The sequence below is a fragment of the Crinia signifera genome, chromosome 7, assembly GCF_055691185.1.
Source record: "Crinia signifera chromosome 7, ASM5569118v1, whole genome shotgun sequence".
NCBI classification, from domain to species: Eukaryota; Metazoa; Chordata; class Amphibia; order Anura; family Myobatrachidae; genus Crinia; species Crinia signifera.
In genome coordinates, this window is record NC_139223.1 from 107,772,630 (window position 1) to 107,793,959 (window position 21,330).

The 21,330-nt window shown below is 44.5% G+C and overlaps 24 non-coding genes and 6 pseudogenes across 24 annotated transcripts; all 30 read right to left on the reverse strand.

The window, feature by feature from the left end:
- Positions 1 to 58: 58 nt before the first annotated feature.
- On the reverse strand, positions 59 to 177 carry LOC146021566 (5S ribosomal RNA). Its single transcript, XR_014451046.1, has one exon. It is a non-coding gene; the product is annotated as a 5S ribosomal RNA (ribosomal RNA).
- Positions 178 to 522: 345 nt separating this feature from the next.
- On the reverse strand, positions 523 to 641 carry LOC146021427 (5S ribosomal RNA). The gene has a single exon (XR_014450914.1). It is a non-coding gene; the product is annotated as a 5S ribosomal RNA (ribosomal RNA).
- A 344-nt stretch (positions 642 to 985) lies between these two features.
- Positions 986 to 1,104, reverse strand: LOC146023482 (5S ribosomal RNA). The gene has a single exon (XR_014452897.1). It is a non-coding gene; the product is annotated as a 5S ribosomal RNA (ribosomal RNA).
- A 346-nt stretch (positions 1,105 to 1,450) lies between these two features.
- On the reverse strand, positions 1,451 to 1,569 carry LOC146024325 (5S ribosomal RNA). The gene has a single exon (XR_014453710.1). It is a non-coding gene; the product is annotated as a 5S ribosomal RNA (ribosomal RNA).
- A 344-nt stretch (positions 1,570 to 1,913) lies between these two features.
- On the reverse strand, positions 1,914 to 2,032 carry LOC146024204 (5S ribosomal RNA). Its single transcript, XR_014453593.1, has one exon. It is a non-coding gene; the product is annotated as a 5S ribosomal RNA (ribosomal RNA).
- A 346-nt stretch (positions 2,033 to 2,378) lies between these two features.
- On the reverse strand, positions 2,379 to 2,497 carry LOC146024757 (5S ribosomal RNA; annotated as a pseudogene).
- A 345-nt stretch (positions 2,498 to 2,842) lies between these two features.
- Positions 2,843 to 2,961, reverse strand: LOC146022933 (5S ribosomal RNA). Its single transcript, XR_014452368.1, has one exon. It is a non-coding gene; the product is annotated as a 5S ribosomal RNA (ribosomal RNA).
- Positions 2,962 to 3,306: 345 nt separating this feature from the next.
- LOC146025226 (5S ribosomal RNA) lies at positions 3,307 to 3,425 on the reverse strand. Its single transcript, XR_014454081.1, has one exon. It is a non-coding gene; the product is annotated as a 5S ribosomal RNA (ribosomal RNA).
- Positions 3,426 to 3,770: 345 nt separating this feature from the next.
- Positions 3,771 to 3,889, reverse strand: LOC146023682 (5S ribosomal RNA). The gene has a single exon (XR_014453091.1). It is a non-coding gene; the product is annotated as a 5S ribosomal RNA (ribosomal RNA).
- Positions 3,890 to 4,235: 346 nt separating this feature from the next.
- Positions 4,236 to 4,354, reverse strand: LOC146022529 (5S ribosomal RNA). The gene has a single exon (XR_014451981.1). It is a non-coding gene; the product is annotated as a 5S ribosomal RNA (ribosomal RNA).
- A 344-nt stretch (positions 4,355 to 4,698) lies between these two features.
- On the reverse strand, positions 4,699 to 4,817 carry LOC146022722 (5S ribosomal RNA). The gene has a single exon (XR_014452166.1). It is a non-coding gene; the product is annotated as a 5S ribosomal RNA (ribosomal RNA).
- Positions 4,818 to 5,161: 344 nt separating this feature from the next.
- On the reverse strand, positions 5,162 to 5,280 carry LOC146025225 (5S ribosomal RNA; annotated as a pseudogene).
- A 344-nt stretch (positions 5,281 to 5,624) lies between these two features.
- On the reverse strand, positions 5,625 to 5,743 carry LOC146022585 (5S ribosomal RNA). The gene has a single exon (XR_014452035.1). It is a non-coding gene; the product is annotated as a 5S ribosomal RNA (ribosomal RNA).
- Positions 5,744 to 6,089: 346 nt separating this feature from the next.
- LOC146022947 (5S ribosomal RNA) lies at positions 6,090 to 6,208 on the reverse strand. Its single transcript, XR_014452381.1, has one exon. It is a non-coding gene; the product is annotated as a 5S ribosomal RNA (ribosomal RNA).
- A 344-nt stretch (positions 6,209 to 6,552) lies between these two features.
- LOC146025238 (5S ribosomal RNA) lies at positions 6,553 to 6,671 on the reverse strand. Its single transcript, XR_014454082.1, has one exon. It is a non-coding gene; the product is annotated as a 5S ribosomal RNA (ribosomal RNA).
- Positions 6,672 to 7,017: 346 nt separating this feature from the next.
- Positions 7,018 to 7,136, reverse strand: LOC146021567 (5S ribosomal RNA). The gene has a single exon (XR_014451047.1). It is a non-coding gene; the product is annotated as a 5S ribosomal RNA (ribosomal RNA).
- Positions 7,137 to 7,481: 345 nt separating this feature from the next.
- On the reverse strand, positions 7,482 to 7,600 carry LOC146021428 (5S ribosomal RNA). The gene has a single exon (XR_014450915.1). It is a non-coding gene; the product is annotated as a 5S ribosomal RNA (ribosomal RNA).
- Positions 7,601 to 7,945: 345 nt separating this feature from the next.
- On the reverse strand, positions 7,946 to 8,064 carry LOC146022456 (5S ribosomal RNA). Its single transcript, XR_014451912.1, has one exon. It is a non-coding gene; the product is annotated as a 5S ribosomal RNA (ribosomal RNA).
- Positions 8,065 to 8,408: 344 nt separating this feature from the next.
- On the reverse strand, positions 8,409 to 8,527 carry LOC146024058 (5S ribosomal RNA). Its single transcript, XR_014453454.1, has one exon. It is a non-coding gene; the product is annotated as a 5S ribosomal RNA (ribosomal RNA).
- Positions 8,528 to 8,872: 345 nt separating this feature from the next.
- LOC146023972 (5S ribosomal RNA) lies at positions 8,873 to 8,991 on the reverse strand. Its single transcript, XR_014453371.1, has one exon. It is a non-coding gene; the product is annotated as a 5S ribosomal RNA (ribosomal RNA).
- A 345-nt stretch (positions 8,992 to 9,336) lies between these two features.
- Positions 9,337 to 9,445, reverse strand: LOC146025193 (5S ribosomal RNA; annotated as a pseudogene).
- Positions 9,446 to 9,791: 346 nt separating this feature from the next.
- Positions 9,792 to 9,900, reverse strand: LOC146025228 (5S ribosomal RNA; annotated as a pseudogene).
- A 344-nt stretch (positions 9,901 to 10,244) lies between these two features.
- LOC146025250 (5S ribosomal RNA) lies at positions 10,245 to 10,363 on the reverse strand. The gene has a single exon (XR_014454083.1). It is a non-coding gene; the product is annotated as a 5S ribosomal RNA (ribosomal RNA).
- Positions 10,364 to 10,709: 346 nt separating this feature from the next.
- Positions 10,710 to 10,828, reverse strand: LOC146021568 (5S ribosomal RNA). Its single transcript, XR_014451048.1, has one exon. It is a non-coding gene; the product is annotated as a 5S ribosomal RNA (ribosomal RNA).
- A 345-nt stretch (positions 10,829 to 11,173) lies between these two features.
- LOC146021430 (5S ribosomal RNA) lies at positions 11,174 to 11,292 on the reverse strand. Its single transcript, XR_014450917.1, has one exon. It is a non-coding gene; the product is annotated as a 5S ribosomal RNA (ribosomal RNA).
- A 344-nt stretch (positions 11,293 to 11,636) lies between these two features.
- Positions 11,637 to 11,755, reverse strand: LOC146024651 (5S ribosomal RNA; annotated as a pseudogene).
- A 346-nt stretch (positions 11,756 to 12,101) lies between these two features.
- On the reverse strand, positions 12,102 to 12,220 carry LOC146023723 (5S ribosomal RNA). Its single transcript, XR_014453130.1, has one exon. It is a non-coding gene; the product is annotated as a 5S ribosomal RNA (ribosomal RNA).
- A 344-nt stretch (positions 12,221 to 12,564) lies between these two features.
- LOC146022118 (5S ribosomal RNA) lies at positions 12,565 to 12,683 on the reverse strand. The gene has a single exon (XR_014451586.1). It is a non-coding gene; the product is annotated as a 5S ribosomal RNA (ribosomal RNA).
- A 346-nt stretch (positions 12,684 to 13,029) lies between these two features.
- On the reverse strand, positions 13,030 to 13,150 carry LOC146024733 (5S ribosomal RNA; annotated as a pseudogene).
- Positions 13,151 to 13,495: 345 nt separating this feature from the next.
- On the reverse strand, positions 13,496 to 13,614 carry LOC146023441 (5S ribosomal RNA). The gene has a single exon (XR_014452859.1). It is a non-coding gene; the product is annotated as a 5S ribosomal RNA (ribosomal RNA).
- Positions 13,615 to 21,330: the final 7,716 nt, after the last annotated feature.

A 21,330-nucleotide genomic window follows, 5' to 3' on the forward strand; every position in this document is an offset into this window, starting at 1 on the left:
AAAAGTTTCCAATTTAAATAGCTAGAGAATAAAAACAATTTGCCAGTAATGTGAAAAAAACCTACAGCACCTGGTGTTCCCATGTGGTCCCCCACCCAAGTACTAACCAGGCCCAACACTGCTTAGCTTCCAAGATCAGAAGAGATTGGGCATATCCAATGTGGTATGGCTGTAGGTGAGATACAGGCACTTTTTTGCCCTCTTCTACTTCTATCACCAGGTAAGCTAATAAAAAAGTTTCGTAATTGTTTTTGCTTACTGAAAAAAATCATGTGTTGGCAATGTAAAAAGACCTACAGGACATGATATTAGCAGGGGATCTTAAATTAAACTACTAAAGAGGCTCAACACTGTTTAGCTGCCAAAAGCAGTTGGAATTGGGCCTAAACAGTGTGGTAAGTCTTTAGGTGATGGCTATGGTGTATGTTTGACCTCTTCTAAATGTCTGTGCTGGCAATAAAAAGAAAAAGTTTCCAATTTAAATAGCTAGAGAATAAAAACAATTTGCCAGTCATGTGAAAAAACCTACAGCACCTGGTGTTCCCATGTGGTCTCCCACCCAAGTACTAACCAGGCCCAACACTGCTTAGCTTCCAAGATCAGAAGAGATTGGGCATATCCAATGTGGTATGGCTGTAGGTGAGATACAGGCACTTTTTTGCCCTCTTCTACTTCTATCACCAGGTAAGCTAATAAAAAAGTTTCGTAACTGTTTTTGCTTACTGACAAAAATCATGTGTTGGCAATGTAAAAAGACCTACAGGACATGATATTAGCAGGGGATCTTAAATTAAACTACTAAAGAGGCTCAACACTGTTTAGCTGCCAAAAGCAGTTGGAATTGGGCCTAAACAGTGTGGTAAGTCTTTAGGTGATGGCTATTGTGTATGTTTGACCTCTTCTAAATGTCTGTGCTGGCAATAAAAAGAAAAAGTTTCCAATTTAAATAGATAGAGAATAAAAAAATTTGCCAGTAATGTGAAAAAACCTACAGCACCTGGTGTTCCCATGTGGTCTCCCACCCAAGTACTAACCAGGCCCAACACTGCTTAGCTGCCAAGATCAGACGAGATTGGGCCTATCCAACGTGGTATGGCTGTAGGTGAGATACATGCACTTTTTTGCCCTCTTCTACTTCTATCACCAGGTAAGCTAATAAAAAAGTTTCCTAACTGATTTGGCTTAATGAAAAAAATCATGTTTTGGTAATGTAAAAAGACCTACAGGACATGATATTAGCAGGGGATCTTAAATGAAACTACTAAAGAGGCTCATACACTGTTTAGCTGCCAAAAGCAGTTGGAATTGGGCCTAAACAGTGTGGTAAGTCTTTAGGTGATGGCTATTGTGTCTGTTTGACCTCTTCCAAATGTCTGTACTGGCAATAAAAAGAAAAAGTTTCCAATTTAAATATCTAGAGAATAAAAACAATTTGCCAGTAATGTGAAAAAACCTACAGCACCAGTTGTTCCCATGTGGTCTCCCACCAAAGTACTAACCAGGCCCAACACTGCTTAGCTTCCAAGATCAGACAAGATTGGGCTTATCCAATGTGGTATGGCTGTAGGTGAGATACATGCTCTTTTTTGCCCTCTTCTCTTCTATCACCAGGTAAGCTAATAAAAAAGCTTCCTAACTGTTTTTGCTTACTGAAAAAAATCATGTGTTGGTAATGTAAAAAGACCTACATGACATGATATTAGCAGGGGATCTTAAATTAAACTACTAAAGAGGCTCAACACTGTTTAGCTGCCAAAAGCAGTTGGAATTGGGCCTAAACAGTGTGGTAAGTCTTTAGGTGATGGCTATTGTGTCTGTTTGACCTCTTACAAATGTCTCTACAGGCAATAAAAAGTAAAAGTTTCCAATTTAAATAGCTAGAGAATAAAAACAATTTGCCAGTAATGTGAAAAAACGTACAGCACCTGGTGTTCCCATGTGGTCTCCCACCCAAGTACTAACCAGGCCCAACACTGCTTAGCTTACAAGATCAGACGAGATTGGGCATATCCAATGTGGTATGGCTGTAGGTGTGATACAGGCACTTTTTTTGCCCTCTTCTACTTCTATCACCAGGTAAGCTAATAAAAAAGTTTCGTAACTGTTTTTGCTTACTGAAAAAAATCATGTGTTGGCAATGTAAAAAGACCTACAGGACATGATATTAGCAGGGGATCTTAAATTAAACTACTAAAGAGGCTCAACACTGTTTAGCTGCCAAAAGCAGTTGGAATTGGGCCTAAACAGTGTGGTAAGTCTTTAGGTGATGGCTATGGTGTATGTTTGACCTCTTCTAAATGTCTGTGCTGGCAATAAAAAGAAAAAGTTTCCAATTTAAATAGATAGAGAATAAAAACAATTTGCCAGTAATGTGAAAAAACCTACAGCACCTGGTGTTCCCATGTGGTCTCCCACCCAAGTACTAACCAGGCTCAACACTGCTTAGCTTCCAAGATCAGCCGAGATTGGGCCTATCCAATGTGGTATGGCTGTAGGTGAGATACATGCACTTTTTTGCCCTCTTCTACTTCTATCACCAGGTAAGCTAATAAAAAAGTTTCCTAACTGTTTTGGCTTAATGAAAAAAATCATGTTTTGGTAATATAAAATGACCTACAGGACATGATATTAGCAGGGGATCTTAAATTAAACTACTAAAGAGGCTCAACACTGTTTAGCTGCCAAAAGCAGTTGGAATTGGGCCTAAACAGTGTGGTAAGTCTTTAGGTGATGGCTATTGTGTATGTTTGACCTCTTCTAAATGTCTGTGCTGGCAATAAAAAGAAAAAGTTTCCAATTTAAATAGATAGAGAATAAAAACAATTTGCCAGTAATGTGAAAAAACCTACAGCACCTGGTGTTCCCATGTGGTCTCCCACCCAAGTACTAACCAGGCCCAACACTGCTTAGCTGCCAAGATCAGACGAGATTGGGCCTATCCAATGTGGTATGGCTGTAGGTGAGATACATGCACTTTTTTGCCCTCTTCTACTTCTATCACCAGGTAAGCTAATAAAAAAGTTTCGTAACTGTTTTTGCTTACTGAAAAAAATCATGTGTTGGCAATGTAAAAAGACCTACAGGACATGATATTAGCAGGGGATCTTAAATGAAACTACTAAAGAGGCTCAACACTGTTTAGCTGCCAAAAGCAGTTGGAATTGGGCCTAAACAGTGTGGTAAGTCTTTAGGTGATGGCTATTGTGTCTGTTTGACCTCTTACAAATGTCTCTACAGGCAATAAAAAGAAAAAGTTTCCAATTTAAATAGCTAGAGAATAAAAACAATTTGCCAGTAATGTGAAAAAACCTACAGCACCTGGTGTTCCCATGTGGTCTCCCACCCAAGTACTAACCAGGCCCAACACTGCTTAGCTTCCAAGATCAGACGAGATTGGGCATATCCAATGTGGTATGGCTGTAGGTGAGATACAGGCACTTTTTTGCCCTCTTCTACTTCTATCACCAGGTAAGCTAATAAAAAAGTTTCGTAACTGTTTTTGCTTACTGAAAAAAATCATGTGTTGGCAATGTAAAAAGACCTACAGGACATGATATTAGCAGGGGATCTTAAATTAAGCTACTAAAGAGGCTCAACACTGTTTAGCTGCCAAAAGCAGTTGGAATTGGGCCTAAACAGTGTGGTAAGTCTTTAGGTGATGGCTATTGTGTATGTTTGACCTTTTCTAAATGTCTGTGCTGGCAATAAAAAGAAAAAGTTTCCAATTTAAATAGATAGAGAATAAAAACAATTTGCCAGTAATGTGAAAAAACCTACAGCACCTGGTGTTCCCATGTGGTCTCCCACCCAAGTACTAACCAGGCCCAACACTGCTTAGCTTCCAAGATCAGACAAGATTGGGCCTATCCAATGTGGTATGGCTGTAGGTGAGATACATGCACTTTTTTGCCCTCTTCTACTTCTATCACCAGGTAAGCTAATAAAAAAGTTTCCTAACTGTTTTGGCTTAATGAAAAAAATCATGTTTTGGTAATGTAAAATGACCTACAGGACATGATATTAGCAGGGGATCTTAAATGAAACTACTAAAGAGGCTCATACACTGTTTCGCTGCCAAAAGCAGTTGGAATTGGGCCTAAACAGTGTGGTAAGTCTTTAGGTGATGGCTATTGTGTCTGTTTGACCTCTTCCAAATGTCTGTACTGGCAATAAAAAGAAAAAGTTTCCAATTTAAATAGCTAGAGAATAAAAACAATTTGCCAGTAATGTGAAAAAACCTACAGCACCAGGTGTTCCCATGTGGTCTCCCACCCAAGTACTAACCAGGCCCAACACTGCTTAACTGCCAAGATCAGACGAGATTGGGCCTATCCAATGTGGTATGGCTGTAGGTGAGATACATGCTCTTTTTTGCCCTCTTCTCTTCTATCACCAGGTAAGCTAATAAAAAAGCTTCCTAACTGTTTTTGCTTATTGAAAAAAATCATGTGTTGGTAATGTAAAAAGACCTACAGGACATGATATTAGCAGGGGATCTTAAATTAAACTACTAAAGAGGCCCAACACTGTTTAGCTGCCAAAAACAGTTGGAATTGGGCCTAAACAGTGTGGTAAGTCTTTAGGTGATGGCTATTGTGTCTGTTTGACCTCTCACAAATGTCTCTACAGGCAATAAAAAGAAAAAGTTTCCAATTTAAATAGCTAGAGAATAAAAACAATTTGCCAGTAATGTAAAAAAACCTACAGCACCTGGTGCTCCCATGTGGTCTCCCACACAAGTACTAACCAGGCCCAACACTGCTTAGCTTCCAAGATCAGACGAGATTGGGCATATCCAATGTGGTATGGCTGTAGGTGAGATACATGCTCTTTTTTGCCCTCTTCTCTTCTATCACCAGGTAAGCTAATAAAAAAGCTTCCTAACTGTTTTTGCTTACTGAAAAAAATCATGTGTTGGTAATGTAAAAAGACCTACAGGACATGATATTAGCAGGGGATCTTAAATTAAACTACTAAAGAGGCTCAACACTGTTTAGCTGCCAAAAGCAGTTGGAATTGGGCCTAAACAGTGTGGTAAGTCTTTAGGTGATGGCTATGGTGTATGTTTGACCTCTTCTAAATGTTTGTGCTGGCAATAAAAAGAAAAAGTTTCCAATTTAAATAGATAGAGAATAAAAACAATTTGCCAGTAATGTGAAAAAACCTACAGCACCTGGTGTTCCCATGTGGTTTCCCACCCAAGTACTAACAAGGCCCAACACTGCTTAGCTTCCAAGATAAGACGAGATTTGGCCTATCCATTGTGGTATGGCTGTAGGTGAGATACATGCACTTTTTTGCCCTCTTCTCTTCTATCACCAGGTAAGCTAATAAAAAAGCTTCCTAACTGTTTTTGCTTACTGAAAAAAATCATGTGTTGGTAATGTAAAAAGACCTACAGGACATGATATTAGCAGGGGATCTTAAATTAAACTACTAAAGAGGCTCAACACTGTTTAGCTGCCAAAAGCAGTTGGAATTGGGCCTAAACAGTGTGGTAAGTCTTTAGGTTATGGCTATTGTGTATGTTTGACCTCTTCTAAATGTCTGTGCTGGCAATAAAAAGAAAAAGTTTCCAATTTAAATAGATAGAGAATAAAAACAATTTGCCAGTAATGTGAAAAAACCTACAGCACCTGGTGTTCCCATGTGGTCTCCCACCCAAGTACTAACCGGGCCCAACACTGCTTAGCTTCCAAGATCAGACGAGATTGGGCCTATCCAATGTGGTATGGCTGTAGGTGAGATATATGCACTTTTTTGCCCTCTTCTACTTCTATCACCAGGTAAGCTAATAAAAAAGTTTCCTAACTGTTTTGGCTTAATGAAAAAAATCATGTTTTGGTAATGTAAAATGACCTACAGGACATGATATTAGCAGGGGATCTTAAATGAAACTACTAAAGAGGCTCATACACTGTTTAGCTGCCAAAAGCAGTTGGAATTGGGCCTAAACAGTGTGGTAAGTCTTTAGGTGATGGCTATTGTGTCTGTTTGACCTCTTCCAAATGTCTGTACTGGCAATAAAAAGAAAAAGTTTCCAATTTAAATAGCTAGAGAATAAAAACAATTTGCCAGTAATGTGAAAAAACCTACAGCACCAGGTGTTCCCATGTGGTCTCCCACCCAAGTACTAACCAGGCCCAACACTGCTTAGCTGCCAAGATCAGACGAGATTGGGCCTATCCAATGTGGTATGGCTGTAGGTGAGATACATGCTCTTTTTTGCCCTCTTCTCTTCTATCACCAGGTAAGCTAATAAAAAAGCTTCCTAACTGTTTTTGCTTACTGAAAAAAATCATGTGTTGGTAATGTAAAAAGACCTACAGGACATGATATTAGCAGGGGATCTTAAATTAAACTACTAAAGAGGCCCAACACTGTTTAGCTGCCAAAAACAGTTGGAATTGGGCCTAAACAGTGTGGTAAGTCTTTAGGACATGGCTATTGTGTCTGTTTGACCTCTTACAAATGTCTCTACAGGCAATAAAAAGAAAAAGTTTCCAATTTAAATAGCTAGAGAATAAAAACAATTTGCAAGTAATGTAAAAAAACCTACAGCACCTGGTGTTCCCATGTGGTCTCCCACCCAAGTACTAACCAGGCCCAACACTGCTTAGCTTCCAAGATCAGACGAGATTGGGCATATCCAATGTGGTATGGCTGTAGGTGAGATACAAGCACTTTTTTGCCCTCTTCTACTTCTATCACCAGGTAAGCTAATAAAAAAGTTTCGTAACTGTTTTTGCTTACTGAAAAAAATCATGTGTTGGCAATGTAAAAAGACCTACAGGACATGATATTAGCAGGGGATCTTAAATTAAACTACTAAAGAGGCTCAACACTGTTTAGCTGCCAAAAGCAGTTGGAATTGGGCCTAAACAGTGTGGTAAGTCTTTAGGTGATGGCTATTGTGTCTGTTTGACCTCTTCCAAATGTCTGTACTGGCAATAAAAAGAAAAAGTTTCCAATTTAAATAGCTAGAGAATAAAAACAATTTGCCAGTAATGTGAAAAAAACCTACAGCACCTGGTGTTCCCATGTGGTCCCCCACCCAAGTACTAACCAGGCCCAACACTGCTTAGCTTCCAAGATCAGAAGAGATTGGGCATATCCAATGTGGTATGGCTGTAGGTGAGATACAGGCACTTTTTTGCCCTCTTCTACTTCTATCACCAGGTAAGCTAATAAAAAAGTTTCGTAATTGTTTTTGCTTACTGAAAAAAATCATGTGTTGGCAATGTAAAAAGACCTACAGGACATGATATTAGCAGGGGATCTTAAATTAAACTACTAAAGAGGCTCAACACTGTTTAGCTGCCAAAAGCAGTTGGAATTGGGCCTAAACAGTGTGGTAAGTCTTTAGGTGATGGCTATGGTGTATGTTTGACCTCTTCTAAATGTCTGTGCTGGCAATAAAAAGAAAAAGTTTCCAATTTAAATAGCTAGAGAATAAAAACAATTTGCCAGTCATGTGAAAAAACCTACAGCACCTGGTGTTCCCATGTGGTCTCCCACCCAAGTACTAACCAGGCCCAACACTGCTTAGCTTCCAAGATCAGAAGAGATTGGGCATATCCAATGTGGTATGGCTGTAGGTGAGATACAGGCACTTTTTTGCCCTCTTCTACTTCTATCACCAGGTAAGCTAATAAAAAAGTTTCGTAACTGTTTTTGCTTACTGACAAAAATCATGTGTTGGCAATGTAAAAAGACCTACAGGACATGATATTAGCAGGGGATCTTAAATTAAACTACTAAAGAGGCTCAACACTGTTTAGCTGCCAAAAGCAGTTGGAATTGGGCCTAAACAGTGTGGTAAGTCTTTAGGTGATGGCTATTGTGTATGTTTGACCTCTTCTAAATGTCTGTGCTGGCAATAAAAAGAAAAAGTTTCCAATTTAAATATCTAGAGAATAAAAACAATTTGCCAGTAATGTGAAAAAACCTACAGCACCAGGTGTTCCCATGTGGTCTCCCACCCAAGTACTAACCAGGCCCAACACTGCTTAGCTTCCAAGATCAGACGAGATTGGGCCTATCCAATGTGGTATGGCTGTAGGTGAGATACATGCTCTTTTTTGCCCTCTTCTCTTCTATCACCAGGTAAGCTAATAAAAAAGCTTCCTAACTGTTTTTGCTTACTGAAAAAAATCATGTGTTGGTAATGTAAAAAGACCTACATGACATGATATTAGCAGGGGATCTTAAATTAAACTACTAAAGAGGCTCAACACTGTTTAGCTGCCAAAAGCAGTTGGAATTGGGCCTAAACAGTGTGGTAAGTCTTTAGGTGATGGTTGTTGTGTCTGTTTAAACTCTTCCAAATGTCTGTGCTGGCAATAAAAAGAAAAAGTTTCCAATTTAAATAGCTAGAGAATAAAAACAATTTGCCAGTAATGTGATAAAACCTACAGCACCTGGAGCTCCCATGTGGTCTCCCACCCAAGTACTAACCAGGCCCAACACTGCTTAGCTTCCAAGATCAGACGAGATTGGGCCTATCTAATGTGGTATGGCTGTAGGTGAGATACATGCCCTTTTTTGCCCTCTTCTACTTCTATCACCAGGTAAGATAATAAAAAAGTTTCCTAACTGTTTTGGCTTACTGAAAAAAATCATGTGTTGGTAATGTAAAAAGACCTACAGGACATGATATTAGCAGGGGATCTCAAATTAAACTACTAAAGTGGCTCAACACTGTTTAGCTGCCAAAATCAGTTGGAATTGGGCCTAAACAGTGTGGTAAGTCTTTAGGTGATGGCTATTGTGTCTGTTTGACCTCTTCCAAATGTCTGTGCTGGCAATAAAAAGAAAAAGTTTCCAATTTAAATAGCTATAGAATAAAAACAATTTGAAAGTAATGTGAAAAAACCTACAGCACCTGGTGTTCCCATGTGGTCTCCCACCCAAGTACTAACCAGACCCAACACTGCTTAGCTTCCAAGATCAGACGAGATTGGGCCTATCCAATGGGGTATGGCTGTAGGTGAGATATATGCACTTTTTTGTCCTCTTCTACTTCTATTACCAGGTAAGCTAATAAAAAAGTTTCCTAACTGTTTTTGCTTACTGAAAAAAATCATGTTTTGGTAATGTAAAAAGACCTACAGGACATGATATTAGCAGGGGATCTCAAATTAAACTACTAAAGAGGCTCAACACTGTTTAGCTGCCACAAGCAGTTGGAATTGGTCCTAAACAGTTTGGTAAGTCTTTAGCTGATGGCTATTGTGTCTGTTTGACCTCTTCTAAATGTCTGTGCTGGCAATAAAAAGAAAAAGTTTCCAATTTAAATAGATAGAGAATAAAAACAATTTGCCAGTAATGTGAAAAAACCTACAGCACCTGGTGTTCCCATGTGGTCTCCCACCCAAGTACTAACCGGGCCCAACACTGCTTAGCTTCCAAGATCAGGCCTATCCAATGTGGTATGGCTGTAGGTAAGATATATGCACTTTTTTGCCCTCTTCTACTTCTATCACCAGGTAAGCTAATAAAAAAGTTTCCTAACTGTTTTGGCTTAATGAAAAAAATCATGTTTTGGTAATGTAAAATGACCTACAGGACATGATATTAGCAGGGGATCTTAAATGAAACTACTAAAGAGGCTCATACACTGTTTAGCTGCCAAAAGCAGTTGGAATTGGGCCTAAACAGTGTGGTAAGTCTTTAGGTGATGGCTATTGTGTCTGTTTGACCTCTTCCAAATGTCTGTACTGGCAATAAAAAGAAAAACTTTCCAATTTAAATAGCTAGAGAATAAAAACAATTTGCCAGTAATGTGAAAAAACCTACAGCACCAGGTGTTCCCATGTGGTCTCCCACCCAAGTACTAACCAGGCCCAACACTGCTTAGCTGCCAAGATCAGGCCTATCCAATGTGGTATGGCTGTAGGTGAGATACATGCTCTTTTTTGCCCTCTTCTCTTCTATCACCAGGTAAGCTAATAAAAAAGCTTCCTAACTGTTTTTGCTTACTGAAAAAAATCATGTGTTGGTAATGTAAAAAGACCTACAGGACATGATATTAGCAGGGGATCTTAAATTAAACTACTAAAGAGGCCCAACACTGTTTAGCTGCCAAAAACAGTTGGAATTGGGCCTAAACAGTGTGGTAAGTCTTTAGGTGATGGCTATTGTGTCTGTTTGACCTCTTACAAATGTCTCTACAGGCAATAAAAAGAAAAAGTTTCCAATTTAAATAGCTAGAGAATAAAAACAATTTGCCAGTAATGTAAAAAAACCTACAGCACCTGGTGTTCCCATGTGGTCTCCCACCCAAGTACTAACCAGGCCCAACACTGCTTAGCTTCCAAGATCAGACGAGATTGGGCATATCCAATGTGGTATGGCTGTAGGTGAGATACAAGCACTTTTTTGCCCTCTTCTACTTCTATCACCAGGTAAGCTAATAAAAAAGTTTCGTAACTGTTTTTGCTTACTGAAAAAAATCATGTGTTGGCAATGTAAAAAGACCTACAGGACATGATATTAGCAGGGGATCTTAAATTAAACTACTAAATAGGCTCAACACTGTTTAGCTGCCAAAAGCAGTTGGAATTGGGCCTAAACAGTGTGGTAAGTCTTTAGGTGATGGCTATTGTGTCTGTTTGACCTCTTCCAAATGTCTGTACTGGCAATAAAAAGAAAAAGTTTCCAATTTAAATAGCTAGAGAATAAAAACAATTTGCCAGTAATGTGAAAAAAACCTACAGCACCTGGTGTTCCCATGTGGTCCCCCACCCAAGTACTAACCAGGCCCAACACTGCTTAGCTTCCAAGATCAGAAGAGATTGGGCATATCCAATGTGGTATGGCTGTAGGTGAGATACAGGCACTTTTTTGCCCTCTTCTACTTCTATCACCAGGTAAGCTAATAAAAAAGTTTCGTAATTGTTTTTGCTTACTGAAAAAAATCATGTGTTGGCAATGTAAAAAGACCTACAGGACATGATATTAGCAGGGGATCTTAAATTAAACTACTAAAGAGGCTCAACACTGTTTAGCTGCCAAAAGCAGTTGGAATTGGGCCTAAACAGTGTGGTAAGTCTTTAGGTGATGGCTATGGTGTATGTTTGACCTCTTCTAAATGTCTGTGCTGGCAATAAAAAGAAAAAGTTTCCAATTTAAATAGCTAGAGAATAAAAACAATTTGCCAGTCATGTGAAAAAACCTACAGCACCTGGTGTTCCCATGTGGTCTCCCACCCAAGTACTAACCAGGCCCAACACTGCTTAGCTTCCAAGATCAGAAGAGATTGGGCATATCCAATGTGGTATGGCTGTAGGTGAGATACAGGCACTTTTTTGCCCTCTTCTACTTCTATCACCAGGTAAGCTAATAAAAAAGTTTCGTAACTGTTTTTGCTTACTGACAAAAATCATGTGTTGGCAATGTAAAAAGACCTACAGGACATGATATTAGCAGGGGATCTTAAATTAAACTACTAAAGAGGCTCAACACTGTTTAGCTGCCAAAAGCAGTTGGAATTGGGCCTAAACAGTGTGGTAAGTCTTTAGGTGATGGCTATTGTGTATGTTTGACCTCTTCTAAATGTCTGTGCTGGCAATAAAAAGAAAAAGTTTCCAATTTAAATAGATAGAGAATAAAAAAATTTGCCAGTAATGTGAAAAAACCTACAGCACCTGGTGTTCCCATGTGGTCTCCCACCCAAGTACTAACCAGGCCCAACACTGCTTAGCTGCCAAGATTAGACGAGATTGGGCCTATCCAACGTGGTATGGCTGTAGGTGAGATACATGCACTTTTTTGCCCTCTTCTACTTCTATCACCAGGTAAGCTAATAAAAAAGTTTCCTAACTGATTTGGCTTAATGAAAAAAATCATGTTTTGGTAATGTAAAAAGACCTACAGGACATGATATTAGCAGGGGATCTTAAATGAAACTACTAAAGAGGCTCATACACTGTTTAGCTGCCAAAAGCAGTTGGAATTGGGCCTAAACAGTGTGGTAAGTCTTTAGGTGATGGCTATTGTGTCTGTTTGACCTCTTCCAAATGTCTGTACTGGCAATAAAAAGAAAAAGTTTCCAATTTAAATATCTAGAGAATAAAAACAATTTGCCAGTAATGTGAAAAAACCTACAGCACCAGGTGTTCCCATGTGGTCTCCCACCCAAGTACTAACCAGGCCCAACACTGCTTAGCTTCCAAGATCAGACAAGATTGGGCCTATCCAATGTGGTATGGCTGTAGGTGAGATACATGCTCTTTTTTGCCCTCTTCTCTTCTATCACCAGGTAAGCTAATAAAAAAGCTTCCTAACTGTTTTTGCTTACTGAAAAAAATCATGTGTTGGTAATGTAAAAAGACCTACATGACATGATATTAGCAGGGGATCTTAAATTAAACTACTAAAGAGGCTCAACACTGTTTAGCTGCCAAAAGCAGTTGGAATTGGGCCTAAACAGTGTGGTAAGTCTTTAGGTGATGGCTATTGTGTCTGTTTGACCTCTTACAAATGTCTCTACAGGCAATAAAAAGAAAAAGTTTCCAATTTAAATAGCTAGAGAATAAAAACAATTTGCCAGTAATGTGAAAAAACCTACAGCACCTGGTGTTCCCATGTGGTCTCCCACCCAAGTACTAACCAGGCCCAACACTGCTTAGCTTCCAAGATCAGACGAGATTGGGCCTATCCAATGTGGTATGGCTGTAGGTAAGATACAGGCACTTTTTTGCCCTCTTCTACTTCTATCACCAGGTGAGCTAATAAAAAAAGTTTCCTAACTGTATTGGCTTACTGAAAAAAATCATGTGTTGGTAATGTAAAAAGACCTACAGGACATGATATTAGCAGGGGGTCTTAAATTAAACTACTAAAGAGGCTCAACACTGTTTAGCTGCCAAAAGCAGTTGGAATTGGGCCTAAACAGTGTGGTAAGTGTTTAGGTGATGGTTGTTGTGTCTGTTTAAACTCTTCCAAATGTCTGTGCTGGCAATAAAAAGAAAAAGTTTCCAATTTAAATAGCTAGAGAATAAAAACAATTTGCCAGTAATGTGAAAAAACCTACAGCACCTGGTGCTCCCATGTGGTCTCCCACCCAAGTACTAACCAGGCCCAACACTGCGTTTAGCTTCCAAGATCAGACGAGATTGGGCCTATCCAATGTGGTATGGCTGTAGGTGAGATACAGGCACTTTTTTGCCCTCTTCTACTTCTATCACCAGGTAAGCTAATAAAAAAGTTTCCTAACTGTATTGGCTTACTGAAAAAAATCATGTGTTGGTAATGTAAAAAGACCTACAGGACATGATATTAGCAGGGGATCTCAAATTAAACTACTAAAGAGGCTCAACACAGTTTAGCTGCCAAAAGCAGTTGGAATTGGGCCTAAACAGTGTGGTAAGTCTTTAGGTGATGGTTGTTGTGTCTGTTTAAACTCTTCCAAATGTCTGTGCTGGCAATAAAAAGAAAAAGTTTCCAATTTAAATAGCTAGAGAATAAAAACAATTTGCCAGTAATGTGAAAAAACCTACAGCACCTGGTGCTCCCATGTGGTCTTCCACCCAAGTACTAACCAGGCCCAACACTGCTTAACTTCCAAGATCAGACGAGATTGGGCCTATCCAATGTGGTATGGCTGTAGGTGAGATACATGCACTTTTTTGCCTTCTTCTACTTCTATCACCAGGTAAGCTAATAAAAAAGTTTCCTAGGGGGCGTGGCTTGGCGGCCATCGTGAGCAGACTGCTCTTAGAAAAGCTCTCCCTAATCTTGCCGCTTATAGCCTAGAAAACCCCACTGCAAAACACATAATCTGCACCAGAGACCCCCGGAGCTCCTGTCTTACCTGCCGCTGCGAGAGGGGTAGCTGCTGCGGAGCCGGGAGGGACCTCCTGTCCTTCTGCGGGTTGCGGCCTACCCGACTCCCTGAAGCCGGGGCCTGGAGCTGATGCCGCGGTCCGGACACCAGGACGAGGGCCGCCGGAGGTAGAAATAAGAGCCTGTGGGTGCCGTTGTCCCCACCGGAGACCACCACCGCCCGAGAACTGGTCCCTGGGCCGGAGCCGACACCTACCCGGCCACATCAAAGCACCACCGCCCGCTCTGCTGACACCCGCCGGATACCCGACGGGAGAAGGAGACAGATCGCACAGCCGCAGGCTGCCGGAGGCTGCACATGCAGTGCAGAGGTTAGTGCTGGGGCCTCCCTGGTCCCTACCTTGTGCACTGCCCAGGTCCCCACTAAACACACAGAGCCCAGTAGTGTCTCCAGCCCCCTGCAGCAGACATCTTGTCCCTGGGCTCCCATCTCCCACAGACCCCCCTAACAAGAGGCCACTCCCCTGCTTATATTAAACCTGACTAATTCTGGTGGAAAAGTAAAGCACATACAGGCCATATAGGTGAGCACCGCGAGTGGCGGGGGCTCCAGGGGTAGCCTCCAGAAATAAAGGGCCAGCTATATACCCATCAATAGCTCCCGAAGCTTGCCCCCTGATACACTCTCCACTACCCTTCCCTCCTTGGGGACCATCGAGATTCACAGCTGAAAATACATATCTCGGTCAGAGAACCCGGAGGGCCAGATACCACCCCCTCCATCCTCTAACACACACAATGGGCAAGTAATGACTCTAAACATGTGACCGCCACCCTCTGGGGATCAGCGACAAAGGGGGAATCCCCTTAAATGAAACGGTGATACCTCCATCATCTAACACCGCACACGCTGAATTCATTTCTGCGAGCAGATATAATTGACTGTCCGAATTTCTTCCTATATAACATGGGCAAAACTGGGAAATCCGGTCAAAACAGAGATACCCATCCACCCAAAGGAGATTCTACCCAAACAAACCTGAGGCCTTTTCTCCTCGCTACTCCCGCGAGCCAAGAACTCCCACACCCCGCCCCAGAATCCCCCCTGAACAACCTTCCTTCACCAAGCCCGACCATGGCGGACGTCTCGTCGACAGCGCCAGTCTTTAAAATGGGAAACGATATTTCCGAAATTCTGTCGTACATTAAAACCCTACTGACAATGCAAGCCATCCACTCCGCCATCCGAGAAGAAATGGCATCAGTCAAACAAGACATTTCGATTATAGCAAACCGCCTAGAAACGCTTGAAGATAGTCAAGAAACTACAGATAAAACTGTGGCATCCCTGGCGGAGATAGTTTCGATGCAATCGTCTGAAATACAGGTCCTTAAAGCTAAGATGGAAGATTTGGACAACAGAGGGAGGAGAAATAACATTCGCATTAAAGGCCTACCGGAAGAAGTCACAAATTCCGAGTTAACAAATGCCTTAACAAAAATATTTAACGAAATACTGGGCAACGACCCAAACGACGAAATCACATTTGACCGAGCCCACAGAGCCCTGAGACCTCGCGGCTCTCCCTCTGACCGCCCAAGAGACGTCATCTGCCGACTCCACTATTACTCTGTGGTATGCCGCCGGTGGGACCTGCACATAAAGGGTTACCTTGAATCGCAGGATGCTCTCGGTTCCACCCAGATTCTTCACCGCGTCTGCCGTAGAGAACACACCTCCGCAAGGAACTAAAGCCAGGCGTTCAGCAGTACAACTACTTATGTTTTATTAAGTGCAAAGTGTGAAGAAAACAATTGTCATCTACATAAACATCTGTAACCAGCCTGAAATAGCTTAGCACTACAATATCTTACACCTGCCTAGCAGGATAATACTTCAAATGAGCATTAACAAATGTCACATTCAAATACACTGCGGACTTCCCGCATCACCGGAGAGTGGGGGCGCACCTTCCGCAGGCCGTTAAACAGGTTCGGGGAAGATGATGCTCTCACTCTGAAATATTAGCAACCAGCTGTAGGTAAATGCATACCAACTACAAACATTTCAGGACAAACCCTATGACCTTAAACTATATCTTATTAATACTGTACTAAACACGTCCCTCCCAGGTATGGACCATAGTATAATGTCCCTGGGTGAGGGATGAACTCTGTAGTCCAAAGCAAGGATAAAACTTGACTCCTGGCAATATTAGCTTTTAGCCAGAAGGTGGCAGTGGGGTCCTTCTCTGGTGCAAGTTCAGAGTAGTAGCGTCCATACAAGTTAATGGAAACTCTCCAATCTGGGTACCCTGACTTGGAGGGTTAATTCCCCTCGCTTAGTGGGGCTGATGTGGGGTTCCTCGGTGGAGCAATAAATAGGTGGGGGTATTCCTCACCCTGTGGGGTGTCCGGTGTTCCCTGCCATAGAGCTTCATGCCCACTGGGCGGTATGGGGTCTTGATACCCCAAATGGAGGGGGGTTCTGGTGGGGACGCTCCAAGGAGTGGTTTTGTGTCCTGCAGTGGCAAGTGTGGTGAGCCGGCCTGGGTGGGGATCCCGTGCAGACAGTACCTGTTGCAGGAACAAGTTGCAGGCTCCTGCCCGTCACGCTGCCGCCCACGCGAGGTCTGGTCACTCCTCCACCGGGCGTCGGGTCTCCGTCCCGGGCTCTGCACGGCTCTCTCTCTCCTTGATCTTCAGCCGGCGGGTGGACTAGTGCGGGCGCCGCAGCGTTGCCGCACTCAGTCACCCCTCCGGCGGCTGACTCCTTCCTGGACCACGCGCTGTTTCTCCGGCGATTCTCCAGGCAGGCTGGCTTCTCCTGGTCTTGGTCTCTGTCGTCCTGCTCCTCGGCGCCTCTTCTCTCTTCCGCCCGTCGCTCAGGTCCGACTTCTCCTCCTCTCCCCTTTTCGCACGCCCCTTCCCACACGTGCTGGGACCCCTTTTTGACCTCTCTAGGTCCGCCCCCTCACATCCTCCCATTCGTCCTCCAGGCTGTCAATCAGCCTGAGGACACTTTCTTCGCGCCCTCAGTCCTCGGGGTATTAACCCCTTGAAGTCCGCTGTCTGGGCGGCATTATAAACATGGTTGCTTAGCAACATTATTAACACAGCCCCCGCTGGACACATTGGTGCAGGTCGGGGTGCCACATATCCACCCACTTTAAGGATGCTCGTCCTCGGGCATCGAACTAGGTACCAAAAAAAAAAAAAAAAAAAGTCTTCTGGGTTCAGGCCCAAATATTCACTGTCCTCGGGGAGAGGGCCACATACATGAGTCACGTTTACAGTTCCTTATACACAAAATGTACATTACACAACATTGGGACATTATGTACAGTGTATCTATTCCCTGTACCGCAGGGGTAGCACGCCTCGCATGCTCCTAACTGAACGCCTCGCTCCAGTCCCAGGGGGTGCGATCCCAACGGCCTCAGGAGCAGGTTCAACGATCCTCGGACTGGTCTGCGACGGTATATTCGGCAGGAGTGGCACGGACCATCCGTCATTCGGCATCAGTTCTGACGGGTCCTGGGACCACCTTGTGACGGAATCTTCCTTTTCAAGGCTTTCTTCACTACTTGACCTGGAATCTACTGGAGTCTGACTCGGATACGGCTTGCTCCGACTTTGATGGATCCATTGGGGGTGGGTGCCGACGTGCTGGGTGATGCGGTAGGCTGCTACTGTATCCCATGGTTCTTCTGCTACCACGTAGGGGTCCGCTTCCCGCCTCGCATAGAGCTTGCGCTTGGAGCGATTGTTTCTTTTGAACACTGAGGTACCAACAGGTATGCGTTCAGCTGGGGCGATTTGTTCATAGTTGACCTTCTGGCGGTCCCTACTCTGCCCTGATTTCTGGTCGACAAAGACTCTTGCGTCAGCCAATTTGGACTGGTGTTCTTGCACCCAGGATGTGCATAATTCCCAGCGGGACGTTACTGGACTGGTGAACGTTGGCATCTCGCTTTGCTCCCTGCTATTCCCCACCTCTCCCTCTGGGTGTAAGGGCAAGCGGGAGGGGGCGTCGGCGTTACGGTGGCAGCGCCCACTTCGGCACCGGTGGTAGCGCCTGCGGGCACGACGCCTGTCTGAATCAAACCGGCTTCCTCTTACTGGTACCCCACCTGGGCCCGTTACGTCTATCGCTTGAGCACCCTTTTCTCCTTCTACCACATCGAATTCCACCGTCTCGCCATCTTCGACACCGTGTAGAAATTTCTGCGGGTGGTTTCTCTTTATGGCCGTCCGGTGGACAAAAACATCATCTTTTGTGTCATTTCGGTTAATGAAGCCATATCCCCTTCGGCCGTTAAACCACTTGACAGTTCCTCGTACCCGTGTGGCCAGGGCTTTCTTCACCACCTGACTCCTCTGGACGCAGATGATGTGCTGCAGGGTTACCTCCTCAGCCTGATCTTGGTCAACCAGTTCCTGCTTTAGGGCCGAAATCAGCTCTTCAGGGCAATTTCTTAGGATGTTCATACCCAGGATGATGGGGGAAACTTTTCCTTCTCCACAGGTGATCACCAAACACCCCTGTTTGGGTAAGTGCGCTCGTCCGATCTTCAGGTCGGCCTCCCAGTACCCGTTGCAGGTGACCTCTCGGCCGTTGGCAGCGACCACTTTCACCTGCGTGGGGGGCGGTCTAAATGGTACTTCTTTTCCTCAGTATTTTTGGAGGGTGGGTAGTTGTATCATGGATACTTGCGACCCGATGTCTATCATGGCCACTGTCTCTATCTCATTGATCAGCACTTTGATCCTCGGGCATTGTCCTACGTACTGGGCCCACCATTCCTCCGTGTCTGGGTCTACTCCCGGTGTTCTGGGTCGCTGGCGTATTTCCCCCTGCATATCTGCCATGCTGACGGTGAGGTTTTCAATCTGCTTTTGTAGAACCTTGAACTGGTCGTCCGGTACGTTCTGCGCGGCCCGTATGACTGTGTCTTTGTTCTTCTTTGCCCCATCTGGGCTGGTAGGGAAGGCTCTCCGTGAGTATGGCTGTTCGTGAAACCCTACTAATTCAGGGTACTCCTCTCCTGCTTCATCCTGTGTCCCGACCACCCCAATGGCGGCGTCTTTGAAGTCGGCGAAGGTCGCACCCGACATCTGCCTTCGCAACAGCCTCAGTGGTGCCTGTATGCTCTCTCGCCCGGCTCCTTCGATCAGCTGAACTATTAGTGTCTCATCCACATTCCTCATTTCTTCTGGGTCGAGGGCTTGTATTGCCTTACTCATTTCTAGTAGGCTGAGAGCATAGTCCCTCAACGTCTCACCCGCTCGTTGTTTTCTTCCGTAAAACTTCAATTTTAGTTCTGGGAGGCTTCGCGTCTCGAAGGTGGCGGATAGCTTCTTTAGTATCTGTGCTACCGTCGTCTTGTGTTCGGGTGCCCATGACCTCACTTCACGGAGGGCAGATCCGGTCAGTTGTCCTATTAGGATCTGAATCTTCTGTTGTTCCTGCAGGGTATACAGTAGGCATGTTGACTCCATTCCCCTCTTGAACTCCGCAAATGTGGTTCCCGGTGCCTTCTTTTTGTCTCCGCTGTAGCTGGGCAACCATGATGCCTCGAAGTAGTAAGGGAGCGTGATTTGGGTGGTTGGTGCAGCGGCGGCTTGTCCTTGTTGTTCATCCCCGGGTGCTGGTATCTCTCTGCCTTGCGCTGGTGCAGCTGGTTGCGCCGGTGCTTGTACCGCCGGTTGTGCAGCTTGTTGCTCCATCTTCCCTGCTTGGTTGTCCTCTCAGCCGACTCGTATCCTGTTCGTGACGCCAAGTGTGGTATGCCGCCTGTGGGACCTGCACATAAAGGGTTACCTTGAATCGCAGGATGCTCTCGGTTCCACCCAGATTCTTCACCGCGTCTGCCGTAGAGAACACACCTCCGCAAGGAACTAAAGCCAGGCATTCAGCAGTACAACTACTTATGTTTTATTAAGTGCAAAGTGTGAAGAAAACAATTGTCATCTACATAAACATCTGTAACCAGCCTGAAATAGCTTAGCACTACAATATCTTACACCTGCCTAGCAGGATAATACTTCAAATGAGCATTAACAAATGTCACATTTAAATACACTGCGGACTTCCCGCATCACCGGAGAGTGGGGGCGCACCTTCCGCAGGCCGTTAAACAGGTTCGGGGAAGATGATGCTCTCACTCTGAAATATTAGCAACCAGCTGTAGGTAAATGCATACCAACTACAAACATTTCAGGACAAACCCTATGACCTTAAACTATATCTTATTAATACTGTACTAAACACGTCCCTCCCAGGTATGGACCATAGTATAATGTCCCTGGGTGAGGGATGAACTCTGTAGTCCTAAGCAAGGATAAAACTTGACTCCTGGCAATATTAGCTTTTAGCCAGAAGGTGGCAGTGGGGTCCTTCTCTGGTGCAAGTTCAGAGTAGTAGCGTCCATACAAGTTAATGGAAACCCTCCAATCTGGGTACCCTGACTTGGAGGGTTAATTCCCCTCGCTTAGTGGGGCTGATGTGGGGTTCCTCGGTGGAGCAATAAATAGGTGGGGGTATTCCTCACCCTGTGGGGTGTCCGGTGTTCCCTGCCATAGAGCTTCATGCCCACTGGGCGGTATGGGGTCTTGATACCCCAAATGGAGGGGGGTTCTGGTGGGGACGCTCCAAGGAGTGGTTTTGTGTCCTGCAGTGGCAAGTGTGGTGAGCCGGCCTGGGTGGGGATCCCGTGCGGACAGTACCTGTTGCAGGAACAAGTTGCAGGCTCCTGCCCGTCACGCTGCCGCCCACGCGAGGTCTGGTCACTCCTCCACCGGGCGTCGGGTCTCCGTCCCGGGCTCTGCACGGCTCTCTCTCTCCTTGATCTACAGCCGGCGGGTGGATTAGTGCGGGCGCCTTAGCGTTGCCGCACTCAGTCACCCCTCCGGCGGCTGACTCCTTCCTGGACCACGCGCTGTTTCTCCGGCGATTCTCCAGGCAGGCTGGCTTCTCCTGGTCTTGGTCTCTGTCGTCCTGCTCCTCGGCGCCTCTTCTCTCTTCCGCCCGTCGCTCAGGTCCGACTTCTCCTCCTCTCCCCTTTTCGCACGCCCCTTCCCACACGTGCTGGGACCCCTCTTTGACCTCTCTAGGTCCGCCCCCTCACATCCTCCCATTCGTCCTCCAGGCTGTCAATCAGCCTGAGGACACTTTCTTCGCGCCCTCAGTCCTCGGGGTATTAACCCCTTGAAGTCCGCTGTCTGGGCGGCATTATAAACATGGTTGCTTAGCAACATTATTAACACAGCCCCCGCTGGACACATTGGTGCAGGTCGGGGTGCCACAACTCTCAAAAGGAAGAAATCATGCGTAAGACTCGACACCTGGAAGGAGTCGATTTCAATGGAGACACGATCCAGATATACCAAGATCTATCCTGGTCTACCCTACAACAACGCAGGGCACTTCGGCCGCTGACTGAGGAATTACACAAGAGGCAGATCAAATACAGATGGGGCTTCCCGTTCAACATTCAGGTTACCCATGCAGGGAAAACACACTCCCTGCATACACCAACA